This window comes from Schistocerca piceifrons, chromosome 9, assembly GCF_021461385.2.
Source record: "Schistocerca piceifrons isolate TAMUIC-IGC-003096 chromosome 9, iqSchPice1.1, whole genome shotgun sequence".
NCBI lineage: Eukaryota > Metazoa > Arthropoda > Insecta > Orthoptera > Acrididae > Schistocerca > Schistocerca piceifrons.
Window position 1 is genome coordinate 10,478,338 of NC_060146.1, and position 16,083 is coordinate 10,494,420.

The window sequence follows — 16,083 nt, forward strand, 5'->3', positions numbered from 1 at the left end:
CTTAAGTACAGGACACCTGACTCTTCTTACCTTCAATGCTTTGAACCATTCCTGTGACACTAGTTATAGATTCCAATGTTTCACTTCAGGTTTACTGTATCCCTCTGACCTTCTTATTGACGATTAAACACAGAAATTGCATCGGAATTCAATAAAAAAGGTACAATGCCGACTTAAGTACAAGAAAACTGACTCTTCTTACTGTCTATGTTCTGAACCATTCCTGTGACACTAGTTATAGATTCCGATGCTTCACTTCAGGTTTACTGTATCCCTCTGACCTTCTTATTGACAATGAAACACAGAAATTGCATCGGAATTAAATACAAAATTCCCAATGCCGACTTAAGTACAAGAAAACAGACTTTTCTTACTCTCTATGTTTTGAACCATTCCTGTGACGCGAGTTATGGATTCCGATGCTTCACATGAGTTTTACTGTATCCCTCTGACCTTCTTATTGACGATGAAACACAGAAATTTCGTCTTAATTAAATACAAAAGGCACAATGCCGACTAAAGTACAAGAAAACTGACTCTTCTTACTGTCTTTGTGTTGAACCATTCCTGTGACACTAGTAATAGATTCCGATACTTCACTTCAGGTTTACTGTATCCCTCTGACCTTCTTATTGACGATGAAACACAGAAATTGCCTCAGAATTAAATACAAAAATCACAATGCTGACTTAAGTACAAGAAAACTGACTCTTCTTACTGTCTATGCTTTGAACCATTCCTGTGACACTAGCTATAGATTCCGATGCTTCACTTCAGGTTTACTGTATCCCTCTGACCTTCTTATTGACGATGAAACACAGAAATTGCATCGGAATTTAATACAAAAGGCACAATGCCGACTCAAGTTCAAGAAGAGTGGCTCTTCTCACTGTCTATGTTTTAACCATTCCTGTGACACTAGTTATAGGTTCCGATGCTTCACTTCAGGTTCACTTTATTACTCGGACCTCCTTATTGGCGATGAAACACAGAAAATGCATCGGAAGTAAATACAAAAAGGCACAATGCCGACTCAAGTAACAAGAAGGCTGGCTCATCTTACTGTCTATGCTTTGAACCATTCCTGTGACACTAGTTATAGATTCTGGTGCTTCACCTCAGATTTACTGTATCCCTCTGACCTTCTTATTGACGATGAAACACAGAAATTGCATCGGAACTAAATGGAAAAGGAACAATGCCGACTTAAGTACAAGAAAACTGACACATCTTACTGTCTATGTTTTGAACCATTCCTGTGACACTAGATATAGATTCCGAGGCTTCACTTCAGGTTTACTGTATCCCTCTGACCTTCTTATTGACAATGAAACACAGAAATTGCATCGGAATTAAATACAAAAATCACAACGCCGACTTAAGTACAACAAAACAGAATCATCTTACTGTCTATGTTTTGAACTATTCCTGTGACACTAGTTATAGATTCCGATGCTTCACTTCAGGTTTACTGTATCCCTCTGACCTTCATATTGATGATGAAACACAGAAATTTCATCGGAATTAAATACAAAAGGCACAATGCCGACTTAAGTACAAGAAAACTGACTCTTCTTACTGTCTATGTTTTGAACCATTCCTGTGACACTAGTTATAGATTCCGATGCTTCACATCAGTTTTACTGTATCCCTCTGACCTTCTTATTGACGATGAAACACAGAAATTTCATCGGAATCAAATTCAAAAGGCACAATGCCGACTTAAGTACAAGAAAACTGACTCTTCTTACTGTCTTTGTTTGAACCATTCCTGTGACACTAGTAATAGATTCCGATGCTTCACTTCAGGTTCACTGTATCCCTCTGACCATCTTATTGACGAGGAAACACAGAAATTTCCTCAGAATTAATTACAAAAGTCACAATGCCGACTTAAGTACAAGAAAACTGACTCTTCTTACTGTCTATGTTATGAACCATTCCTGTGACACTAGTTATATATTCCGATGCTTCACTTCAGGCTTACTGTATCCCTCTGACTTTCTTATTGACGATGAAACACAAAAATTGCATCGGAAATAAATGTAATACTAACAATGCCGACTTAAGTTCAAGAAGACCGACTCTTCTTACTGTCTATGATTTGAACCTTCCCTGTGACACTAGTTATAGATTCCGATACTTCACTTCAGGTTTACTGTATCCCTCTGACATTCTTATTGACGATGAAACACAGATATTGCACCGGAATTAAATACAAAAGGCACGATGCCGCCTTAAGTACAAGAAAACTGACTCTTCTTACTGTCTATGATTTGAACCATTCCTGTGACACTAGTTATAGATTCCGATGCTTCACTTCAGGTTTAATGTATCCCTCTGACCTTCTTATTGATGATGAAACACAGAAATTGCATCGGAATTCAATAAAAAAATCACAATGCCGACTCAAGTACAAGAAGACTCGCTCTTCTTACTGTCTACGTTTTGAACCTTTCCTGTGAGACCGGTTTTAGATTCCGATGCTTTACTTCGGGTTTACTGTATCCCTCTGACCTTCTTATTGACGATGACACACAGAAATTGCATCGGAATTAAATACAAAAGGCACAATGCCAACTCAAGTTCAAGAAGAGTGGCTCTTCTTACTGTCTATGTTTTGAATCTTTCCTGTGAGACCGGTTTTAGATTCCTATGCTTCACTTCACTATTACTGTGTCCCTTGGACCTTCTTATTGACGACGAAACACAGAAATTGCATCGGAATTAAATACAAACGGCACAATGCCGACTCAAGGACAAGAAGACTGGCTCTTCTTACTGTCTATGATTTGAACCTTTCCTGAGAGACCGGTTTTAGATTCCGATGCTTCACTTCAGGTTTATCGTATCACTTGGACCTTCTTATTGACGCCGAAACACAGAAATTGCATCGGAATTAAATAGAATAGGCACAATGCCGACCTAAGTACAAGAAAACTGACACTTCTTACTGTCTATGTTTTGAACCATTCCTGTGAAACTAGTTATAGATTCCGATGCTTCACTTCAGGTTTACTGTATCCCTCTGACCTATTAGTTGACGATGAAACACAGAAATTGCATCGGAATTATATACAAAAGGCTCAATACCGACTTAAGTACAAGAAACTGACTCTTCTTACTGTCTATGCTTTGAACCATTCCTGTGACACTAGTTATAGATTCCGATGCTTCACTTCAGGTTTATTGTATCCCTGTGACCTTCGTATTGACGATGAAACACAGAAATTGCTTCGGAATTATATACAGAAGGCCCAATGCCGACTTAAGTACAAGGAAACTGACTCTTCTTACTGTCTATGCTTTAACCATTCCTGTGACACTAGTTATAGATTCCGATGCTTCAAATTAGGTATACTGTATCCCTCTGACCTTCTTATTGACGACGAAACACAGAAATTGCATCGGAATTAAATACAAGAGGCACAATGCCGACATAAGCACAAGAAGACTGACTCTTCCTACTGTCTACGTTTTTGAACCATTCCTGTGACACTAGTTATAGATTCCGATGCTTCACTTCAGGTTTACTGTATCCCTCTGACCTTCTTATTGACGATGAAACACTGTAATTGTATCGGAGTTAAATACAAAAGGCACAATGCCGACTCAAGTACAAGAAGACTGGCTCTTCTTACTGTCTATGTTTTGAACCTTTCCTGTGAGACCGGTATTAGATTCCGATGCTTCGCTTCAGGTTTACTCTTTCCCTCTGACCTTCTTATTGACGATGAAGCATAGATATTGCATCGGGATTAAATACAAAAGGCACAATGGCGACTTATGTACAAGAAAACGAACTCTTCTTACTGTCTATGTTTTGAACCATTCCTGTGACACTAGTTATAGATTCCGATGCTTCACTTCAGGTTTACTGTATCCCTCTGTTCTTTTTATTGACGATGAAACTCAGAAAGTGCATCGGAATTAAACTCAAAAGGCACAATGCCGGCATAATTACAAGAAAACGGACTCTTCTTACTGTCTATGTTTTGAACCATTCCTGTGACACTAGTTATAGATTTCGATGCTTCGCTTCAGGTTTACTGTATCCCTCTGACCTTCCTATTGACAATGAAACACAGAAATTGCATCGGAATTTAATACAAAAGGCACAATGCCGACTAAAGTTTAGAAGACTGGCTCTTCTTACTGTCTATGATTTGAACCTCTCCTGTGAGACCGGTTTTAGATTCCGAAGTTTCACTTCAGGTTTACTGTATCCCGCGATCCTTCTTATTGACGACGAAAAGCAGAAATTGCTTCGGAATTGAATACAAAATGCACAATGCCGACTTAAGTACAAGAAAACTGACACAGCTTACTGTCTATGTTATGAACCATTCCTGTGACACTAGATATAGATTCCTATGCTTCACTTCAGGTTTACTGTATCCCTCTGACCTTCTTATTGACAATGAAACACAGAAATTGCATCGGAATTAAATACAAAAATCACATTGCCGACTAAAGTACAAGAAAACAGACTCATCTTACTGTCTATGTTTTGAACCATTCCTGTGGCACTAGTTACAGATTCCGATGCTTCACTTCAGGTTTACTGCTTCCCTCTGACCTTCTTATTGACGATGAAACACAGAATTTGCATCGGAATTATATACAAAAATCACAATGCCGACTTAAGTACAAATAAACTGACTCTTCTTACTGTCTATGATTTGAACCATTCCTGTGACACTAGTTATGGATTCCGATGCTTCACTTCAGGTTTACTGTATCCCTCTTACCTTCTTATTGACGATGAAACACAAAAATTGCATCGGAAATAAATGCAATAGGAACAATGCCGACTTAAGTACAAGAAAACTGACTCTTCTTACTGTCTATGATTTGAACCATTCCTGTGACACTAGTTATAGATTCCGATGTTTCACTTCAGGTTTACTGTATCCCTCTGACCTTCTTATTGATGATGAAACACAGAAATTGCATCGGAATTCAATACAAAAAATCACACTGCCGACTCAAGTACAAGAAGACTCCCTCTTCTTACTGTCTACGTTTTGAACCTTTCCTGTGAGACCGGTTTTAGATTCCGATGCTTCACTTCAGGATAACTGTATCCCTTGGACCTTCTTATTGACGCCGAAACACAGAAAGTGCATCGGAATTAAATACAAAAGGCACAATGCCGACTTAAGAACAAGAAAACTGACTCTTATTACTGTCTATGTTGTGAACCACTTCTGTGACACTAGTTATAGTATCCGGTGCTTCACTTCAAGTTTACTGTATCCCTCTGACCTTCTTATTGACGATGAGACACAGAAATTGCATCGGAATTAAATACAAAAGGCACTATGCCGACTTAAGAACAAGAAAACTGACTCTTCTTACAGTCTATGTTTTGTACCACTCCTGTGACACTAGTTATAGATGCCGATCCTTCACTTCAGGTTTACTGTATCCCTCTGACCTTCTTATTGACGCTGAAACACAGAAATTGCATCGGTATTAAATACAAAAATCACAATGCCGACTTAAGTACAAGAAAACAGACTCTTCTTACTGTCTATGATTTGAACCATTCCTGTGACACTAGTTATAGATTCCGATGCTTCACTTCAAGTTTACTGTATCCCTCTGACCTTCATATTGACAATGAAACACAGAAATTTCATCGGAATTAAATACAAAAGGCACATTGCCCACTTAAGTACAAGAAAACTGACTCTTCTTACTGTCTATGATTTGAACCATTCCTGTGACACTAGTTATAGATTCCGATGCTTCACATCAGTTTTACTGTATCCCTCTGACATTTTTATTGACGATGAAACACAGAAATTGCCTCAGAATTAAATACAAAAGGCACAATGCCGACCTAAGTACAAGAAAACTGACTCTTCTTACTGTCTATGTTTGAACCATTGCTGTGGCACTAGTTACAGATTCCGATGCTTGACTTCAGGTTTACTGCATCCCTCTGACCTTCTTATTGACGATGAAACACAGAATTTGCATCGGAATTAAATACAAAAATCACAATGCCGACTTAAGTACAAGAAAACTGATTCTTCTTACTGTCTATGATTTGAACCATTCCTGTGACACTAGTTATGGATTCCGATGCTTCACTTCAGGTTTACTGTATCCCTCTGACCTTCTTCTTGACGATGAAACACAAAAATTGCATCGGAAATAAATGCAAAAGGAACAATGCCGACTTAAGTACAAGAAGACTGACTCTTCTTACTGTCTATGCTTTGAACCATTCCTGTGACACTAGTTATAGATTCCGATGCTTCACTTCAGGTTTACTGTGTCCCTCTGACCTTCTTATTGACGATGAAACACAGAGATTGCTTCGGAAATAAATACAAAAGGCACAATGCCGACTTAAGTACAAGAAAACTGACTCCTCTTACTGTCTATGATTTGAACCTATCCTGTGACACTAGTTATAGATTCCGATACTTCACTTCAGGTTTACTGTATCCCTCTGACATTCTTATTGACGATGAAACACAGAAATTGCATCGGAATTAAATACAAAAGCCACGATGCAGACTTAAGTACAAGAAAACTGACTCTTCTTACTGTCTATGATTTGAACCATTCCTGTGACACTAGTTATAGATTCCGATGCTTCACTTCAGGTTTACGGTATCCCTCTGACCTTCTTATTGACGATGAAACACAGAAATTGCATCGGAATTAAATACAAAAATCACAATGCCGACTTAAGTACAAGAAAACTGACTCTTCTTACTGTTTATGTTTTGAACCATTCCTGTGACACTAGTTATAGATTCCGATGCATCTCTTCAGGTTTACTGTATCCCTCTGACTTTCTTATTGACGATGAAGCACAGAAATAGCATCGGAATTAAATGCAATAGGAACAATGCCGACTTAAGTACAAGAAAACTGACTCTTCTTACTGTCTATGTTTTGAACCATTCCTGTGAAACTACTTATTGATTCCGATGCTTCACTTCTGCTTTACTGTATCCCTCTGACCTATTAATTGACGATGAAACACAGAAATTAAATCGGAATTAAATACAAAAGCACAATACCGACTTAAGTACAAGAAAACTGACTCTTCTTACTGTCTATGCTTTGAACCATTCCTGTGACACTAGTTATAGATTCCGATGCTTCACTTTAGGTTTATTGTATCCCTGTGACCTTCGTATTGACGATGAAACACAGAAATTGCTTCGGAATTATATACAGAAGGCCCAATGCCGACGTAAGTACAAGAGAACTGACTCTTCTTACTGTCTATGTTTTTAACCATTCCTGTGACACTAGTTATAGATTCCGATGCTCCATGTTAGGTTTACTGTATCCCTCTGACCTTCTTATTGACGAAGAAACACAGAAATTGCATCGGAATTAAATACAAAAGGCACAATGCCGACTTAAGTACAAGAAGTCTGACTCTTCCTACTGTCTATATTTTGAACCATTCCTGTGATACTAGTTATAGATTCCGATGCTTCGCTTCAGGTTTACTGTATCCCTCTGACCTTCTTATTGACGATGAAACACAGCAATTGTATCGGAATTAAATACAAAAGGCACAATGCCGACTCAAGTACAAGAAGACTGGCTCCTCTTACTGTCTATGTTTTGAACCTTTCCTGTGAGACCAGTAATAGATTCGGATGCTTCGCTTCAGGTTTACTGTTTCCCCCTGACCTTCTTATTGACGATGAAGCATAGATATTGCATCGGGATTAAATACAAAAGGCACAATGCCGACTTATGTACAAGAAAACGGACTCTTCTTACTGTCTATGTTTTGAACCATTCCTGTGACACTAGTTATAGATTTCGATGCTTCGCTTCAGGTTTACTGTATCCCTCTGACCTTCGTATGGACGATGAAACACTGAAATTGCTTCGGAATTAAATACAAAATGCACAATGCCGACTCAAGTACAAGAAGATTGGCTCTTCTTACCGTCTATGTTTTGAACCTCTCCTGTGAGACCGGCTTTAGAATCCGTTGCTTCACTACCGGTTTACTGTTTCCCATGGACCTTCTTATTGACGACGAAACACAGAAATTGTATCGGAATTAAATACAAAAGGCACAATACCGACTTAAGTACAAGAAAACTGACACTTCTTACTGTCTATGTTTTGAACCATTCCTGTGGCACTAGTTACAGATTCCGATGCTTCACTTCAGGTTTACTGCATCCCTCTGTTCTTCTTATTGACGATGAAACTCTGAAAGGGCATCGGAATTAAACTCAAAAGGCACAATGCCGGCATAATTACAAGAAAACGGACTCTTCCTACTGTCTATGTTTTGAACAATTCCTGTGACACTAGTTATAGATTTCGATGCTTCGCTTCAGGTTTACTGTATCCCTCTGACCTTCGTATGGACGATGAAACACTGAAATTGCTTCGGAATTAAATACAAAATGCACAATGCCGACTCAAGTACAAGAAGATTGGCTCTTCTTACCGTCTATGTTTTGAACCTCTCCTGTGAGACCGGCTTTAGAATCCGTTGCTTCACTACCGGTTTACTGTTTCCCATGGACCTTCTTATTGACGACGAAACACAGAAATTGTATCGGAATTAAATACAAAAGGCACAATACCGACTTAAGTACAAGAAAACTGACACTTCTTACTGTCTATGTTTTGAACCATTCCTGTGGCACTAGTTACAGATTCCGATGCTTCACTTCAGGTTTACTGCATCCCTCTGACCTTCTTATTGACGATGAAACACAGAATTTGCATCGGAATTAAATACAAAAATCACAATGCCAACTTAAGTACAAGAAAACTGACTCTTCTTACTGTCTATGATATTAACCATTCCTGTGGCACTAGTTATAGATTCCGATGCTTCACTTCAGGTTTACTGTATCCCTCTGACTTTCTTATTGACGATGAAACACAAAAATTGCATCGGAAATAAATGCAATAGGAACAATGCCGACTTAAGTACAAGAAGACTGACTCTTCTTACTGTCTATGTTTTGAACCATTCCTGTGACACTAGTTATGGATTCCGATGCTTCACTTCAGGTTTACTGTATCCCTCTGACCTTCTTATTGATGATGAAACACAGAAATTGCATCGGAATTCAATACAAAAAATCACAATGCCGACACAAGTACAAGAAGACTCCCTCTTCTTACTGTCTATGATTTGAACCTTTCCTGTGACACTAGTTATAGATTCCGATACTTCACTTCAGGTTTACTGTATCCCTCTGACATTCTTATTGACGATGAAACACAGACATTGCATCGGAATTAAATACAAAAGGCACGATGCAGACTTAAGTACAAGAAAACTGACTCTTATTTATGTCTATGTTGTGAACCACTCCTGTGACACTAGTCATAGTATCCGGTGCTTCACTTCAAGTTTACTGTATCCCTCTGACCTTCTTATTGACGATGAGACACAGAAATTGCATGGGAATTAAATACAAAAGGCACTATGCCGACTTAAGAACAAGAAAACTGACTCTTCTTACAGTCTATGTTTTGTACCCCTCCTGTGACACTAGTTATAGATTCCGATCCTTCACTTCAGGTTTACTGTATCCCTCTGACCTTCTTATTGACGCTGAAACACAGAAATTGCCTCAGAATTAAATACGAAAGGCACAATGCCGACCTAAGTACAAGAAAACTGACTCTTCTTACTGTCTATGTTTGAACCATTTCTGTGGCACTAGTTACAGATTCCGATGCTTCACTTCAGGTTTACTGCATCCCTCTGACCTTCTTATTGACGATGAAACACAGATATTGCATCGGAATTAAATACAAAAGCCACGATGCAGACTTAAGTACAAGAAAACTGACTCTTCTTACTGTCTATGACTTGAACCATTCCTGTGACACTAGTTATAGATTCCGATACTTCACTTCAGGTTTACTGTATCCCTCTGACATTCTTATTGACGATGAAACACAGATATTGCATCGGAATTAAATACAAAAGGCACGATGCAGACTTAAGTACAAGAAAACTGACTCTTCTTACTGTCTATGATTTGAACCATTTGTCTGACACTAGTTATAGATTCCGATGCTTCACTTCAGGTTTACTGTATCCCTCTGACCTTCTTATTGATGATGAAACACAGAAATTGCATCGGAATTCAATACAAAAAATCACAATGCCGACTCAATTACAAGAAGACTCGCTCTTCTTACTGTCTACGTTTTGAACCTTTCCTGTGAGACCGGTTTTAGATTCCGATGCTTCACTTCAGGATTACTGTATCCCTTGGACCTTCTTATTGACGCCGATACACAGAAATTGCATCGGAATTAAATACAAAAGCACAATGCCGACTTAAGAACAAGAAAACTGACTCTTATTACTGTCTATGTTGTGAACCATTCCTGTGACACAAGTTATAGATTCCGATGCATCACTTCAGGTTTACTGTATCCCTCTGACTTCCATATTGACGATGAAGCACAGAAATAGCATCGGAATTAAATGCAATAGGAACAATGCCGACTTAAGTACAAGAAAACTGACTCTTCTTACTGTCCATGTTTTGAACCATTCCTGTGAAACTACTTATTGATTCCGATGCTTCACTTCTGCTTTACTGTATCCCTCTGACCTATTAATTGACGATGAAACACAGAAATTAAATCGGAATTAAATATTAAAGCACAATACCGACTTAAGTACAAGAAAACTGACTCTTCTTACTGTCTATGCTTTGAACCATTCCTGTGACACTAGTTATAGATTCCGATGCTTCACTTTAGGTTTATTGTATCCCTGTGACCTACGTATTGACGATGAAACACAGAAATTGCTTCGGAATTATATACAGAAGGCCCAATGCCGACTTAAGTACAAGAGAACTGACTCTTCTTACTGTCTATGTTTTTAACCATTCCTGTGACACTAGTTATAGATTCCGATGCTCCACATTAGGTTTACTGTATCCCTCTGACCTTCTTATTGACGAAGAAACACAGAAATTGCATCGGAATTAAATACAAAAGGCACAATGCCGACTTAAGTACAAGAAGTCTGACTCTTCCTACTGTCTATGTTTTGAACCATTCCTGTGATACTAGTTATAGATTCCGATGCTTCACTTCAGGTTTACTGTATCCCTCTGACCTTCTTATTGACGATGAAACACAGCAATTGTATCGGAATTAAATACAAAAGGCACAATGCCGACTCAAGTAGAAGAAGACTCGCTCCTCTTACTGTCTATGTTTTGAACCTTTCCTGTGAGACCAGTAATAGATTCCGATGCTTCGCTTCAGGTTTACTGTTTCCCTCTGACCTTCTTATTGACGATGAAGCATAGATATTGCATCGGGATTAAATACAAAAGGCACAATGCCGACTTATGTACAAGAAAACGGACTCTTCTTACTGTCTATGTTTTGAACCATTCCTGTGACACTAGTTCTAGATTCCGATGCTTCACTTCAGGTTTACTGTATCCCTCTGTTCTTCTTATTGACGATGAAACTCTGAAAGGGAATCGGAATTAAACTCAAAAGGCACAATGCCGGCATAATTACAAGAAAACGGACTCTTCCTACTGTCTATGTTTTGAACAATTCCTGTGACACTAGTTATAGATTTCGATGCTTCGCTTCAGGTTTACTGTATCCCTCTGACCTTCTTATGGACGATGAAACACTGAAATTGCTTCGGAATTGAATACAAAATGCACAATGCCGACTCAACTACAAGAAGATTGGCTCTTCTTACGGTCTATGTTTTGAACCGCTCCTGTGAGACCGGCTTTAGAATCCGTTGCTTCACTACCGGTTTACTGTTTCCCATGGACCTTCTTATTGACGACGAAACACAGAAATTGCATCGGAATTAAATACAAAAGGCACAATACCGACATAAGTACAAGAAAACTGACACTTCTTACTGTCTATGTTTTGAACCATTCCTGTGGCACTAGTTACAGTTTCCGATGCTTCACTTCAGGTTTACTGCATCCCTCTGACCTTCTTATTGACGATGAAACACAGAAATTACATCGGAATGAAATAGAAAAGGCACAATGCCGACTTAAGTACAAGAAAACTGACACTTCTTACTGTCTATGTTTTGAACCATTCCTGTGACTCTAGTTATAGATTCCGAAGCTTCACTTCAGGATTACAGTATTCCTCGGACCTTCTTATTGACGATGAAACACAGCAATTGCATCGGAATTAAATACAAAAGGCACAATGCCGACTCAAGTACAAGAAGAGTGGCTCTTCTTACTGTCTATGATTTGAACCTTTCCTGTGAGACCGGTTTTAAATTCCGATGCTTCGCTTCAGGTTTACTGTATCCCTCTGACCTTCTTATTGACAATGAAACAAAGATATTGCATCGGGATTAAATACTAAAGGCACAATGCCGACTTAAGTACAAGAAAACGGACTCTTCTTACTGTCTATGTTTTGAACCATTCCTGTGACACTAGTTATAGATTTCGAAGCTTCACTTCAGGTTTACTGTATCCCTCTGATCTTCTTATTGACGATGAAACACAGAAATTGCATCGGAATTAAACTCAAAAGGCACAATGCCGACTTAATTACAAGAAAACGGACTCTTCTTACTGTTTATGTTTTGAACCATTCCTGTGACACTTGTTATAGATTCCGATGCGTCACTTCAGGATTACGGTATCTCTCTGACCTTCTCATGGACGACGAAACACAGAAATTGCATCGGAATTAAATACATAAGGCACAATACCGACATAAGTACAAGAAAACTGACACTTCTTACTGTCTATGTTTTGAACCATTCCTGTGGCACTAGTTACAGTTTCCGATGCTTCACTTCAGGTTTACTGCATCCCTCTGACCTTCTTATTGACGATGAAACACAGAAATTACATCGGAATTAAATAGAAAAGGCACAATGCCGACTTAAGTACAAGAAGACTGGCTCTTCTTACCCTCTACGTTTTGAACCATTCCTGTGACACTAGTTATAGATTCCGATGCTTCACTTTAGGTTTATTGTATCCCTGTGACCTTCGTATTGACGATGAAACACAGAAATTGCTTCGGAATTATATACAGTAGGCCCAATGCCGACTTAAGTACAAGAGAACTGACTCTTCTTACTGTCTATGTTTTGGACCATTCCTGTGACACTAGTTATAGATTCCGATGCTCCACATTAGGTTTACTGTATCCCTCTGACCTTCTTATTGACGAAGAAACACAGAAATTGCATCGGAATTAAATACATAAGGCACAATGCCGACTTAAGTACAAGAAGTCTGACTCTTCCTACTGTCTATGTTTTGAACCATTCCTGTGATACTAGTTATAGATTCCGATGCTTCACTTCAGATTTACTGTATCCCTCTGACCTTCTTATTGACGATGAAACACAGCAATTGTATCGGAATTAAATACAAAAGGCACAATGCCGACTCAAGTACAAGAAGACTGGCTCCTCTTACTGTCTATGTTTTGAACCTTTCCTGTGAGACCAGTAATAGATTCCGATGCTTCGCTTCAGGTTTACTGTTTCCCTCTGACCTTCTTATTGACGATGAAGCATAGATATTGCATCGGGATTAAATACAAAAGGCACAATGCCGACTTATGTACAAGAAAACGGACTCATCTTACTGTCTATGTTTTGAACCATTCCTGTGACACTAGTTATAGATTCCGATGCTTCACTTCAGGTTTACTGTATCCCTCTGTTCTTCTTATTGACGATGAAACTCTGAAAGGGCATCGGAATTAAATTTAAAAGGCACAATGCCGGCATAATTACAAGAAAACGGATTCTTCCTACTGTCTATGTTTTGAACAATTCCTGTGACACTAGTTATAGATTTCGATGCTTCGCTTCAGGTTTTCTGTATCCCTCTGACCTTCTTATGGACGATGTAACACTGAAATTGCTTCGGAATTAAATACAAAAGGCACAATGCCGACTCAAGTACAAGAAGATTGGCTCTTCTTACCGTCTATGTTTTGAACCTCTCCTGTGAGACCGGCTTTAGAATCCGTTGCTTCACTACCGGTTTACTGTTTCCCATGGACCTTCTTATTGACGACGAAACACAGAAATTGCATCGGAATTAAATACAAAAGGCACAATACCGACTTAAGTACAAGAAAACTGACACTTCTTACTGTCTATGTTTTGAACCATTCCTGTGGCACTAGTTACAGATTCCGATGCTTCACTACAGGTTTACTGCATCCCTCTGACCTTCTTATTGACGATGAAACACAGAATTTGCATCGGAATTAAATACAAAAATCACAATGCCAACTTAAGTACAAGAAAACTGACTCTTCTTACTGTCTATGATATTAGCCATTCCTGTGACACTAGTTATAGATTCCGATGCTTCACTTCAGGTTTACTGTATCCCTCTGACATTCTTATTGACGATGAAACACAAAAATTGCATCGGAAATAAATGCAATAGGAACAATGCCGACTTAAGTACAAGAAGACTGACTCTTCTTACTGTCTATGTTTTGAACCATTCTTGTGACACTAGTTATGGATTCCGATGCTTCACTTCAGGTTTCCTGTATCCCTCTGACCTTCTTATTGACGATGAAACACAGAGATTGCATCGGAATTAAATACAAAAAGCACAATGCCGACTTAAGTACAAGAAAACTGACTCTTCTTACTGTCTATGTTTTGAACCATTCCTGTGACACTAGTTATAGATTCCGATGCTTCACTTCAGGTTTACTGTATCCCTCTGACCTTCTTATTGATGATGAAACACAGAAATTGCATCGGAATTCAATACAAAAAATCACAATGCCGACTCAATTACAAGAAGACTCGCTCTTCTTACAGTCTACGTTTTAAACCTTTCCTGTGAGACCGGTTTTAGATTCCGATGCTTCACTTCAGGATTACTGTATCCCTTGGACTTTCTTATTGACGCCGAACACAGAAATTGCATCGGAATTAACAACAAAAGGCACAATGCCGACTTAAGAACAAGAAAACTGACTCTTATTACTGTCTATGTTGTGAACCACTCCTGTGACACTAGTTATAGTATCCGGTGCTTCACTTCAGGTTTACTGTATCCCTCTGACCTTCTTAATGACGATGGCACACAGAAATTGCATCGGAATTAAATACAAAAGGCACAATGCCGACTTAAGAACAAGAAAACTGACTCTTCTTACAGTCTATGCTTTGAACCACTCCTGTGACACTAGTTGTAGATTCCGATCCTTCACTTCAGGTTTACTGTATCCCTAAGACCTTCTCATTGACGAGGAAACACAGAAATTGCATCGGAATTAAATACAAAAATCACAGTGCCGACATAAGCAAAAGAAAACAGACTCTTCTTACTGTCTATGTTTTGAACCATCCCTGTGACACTAGTTATAGATTCCGATGCTTCACTTCAGGTTTACTGTATCCCTCTGACCTTCTTATTGACGATGAAACACAGAAATTGCATCGGAAATAAATACAAAAATCACAATGCCGACTTAAGTACAAGAAAACTGACTCTTCTTACTGTCTATGTTTTGAACCATTCATGTGACGCTAGTTATAGATTCCGATGCTTCACTTCAGGTTTACTGTATCCCTCTGACCTTCTTATTGACGATGAAACACAGAAATTGCATCGGAAATAAATACAAAAATCACAATGCCGACTTAAGTACAAGAAAACTGACTCTTCTTACTGTCTATGTTTTGAACCATTCATGTGACGCTAGTTATAGATTCCGATGCTTCACTTCAGGTTTACTGTATCCCTCTGACCTTCTTATTGACGATGAAACACAGAAATTGCATCAGAATTAAATACAAAAGGTACAATGCCGACTTAAGTACAAGAAAACAGACTCTTCTTACTGTCTATGCTTTGAACCATTCCTGTGACACTAGTTACAGATTCCGATGCTTCACTTCAGGTATACTGTATCCCTCTGACCCTCATATTGACGATGAAACACAGAAATTTCATCGGAATTAAATACAAAAGGCACAACGCTGACTTAAGTACTAGAAAACTGACTCATCTTACTGTCTAAGTTTGAACCATTCCTGTGACACGAGTTATAGATTCCGATGCTTCACATCAGTTT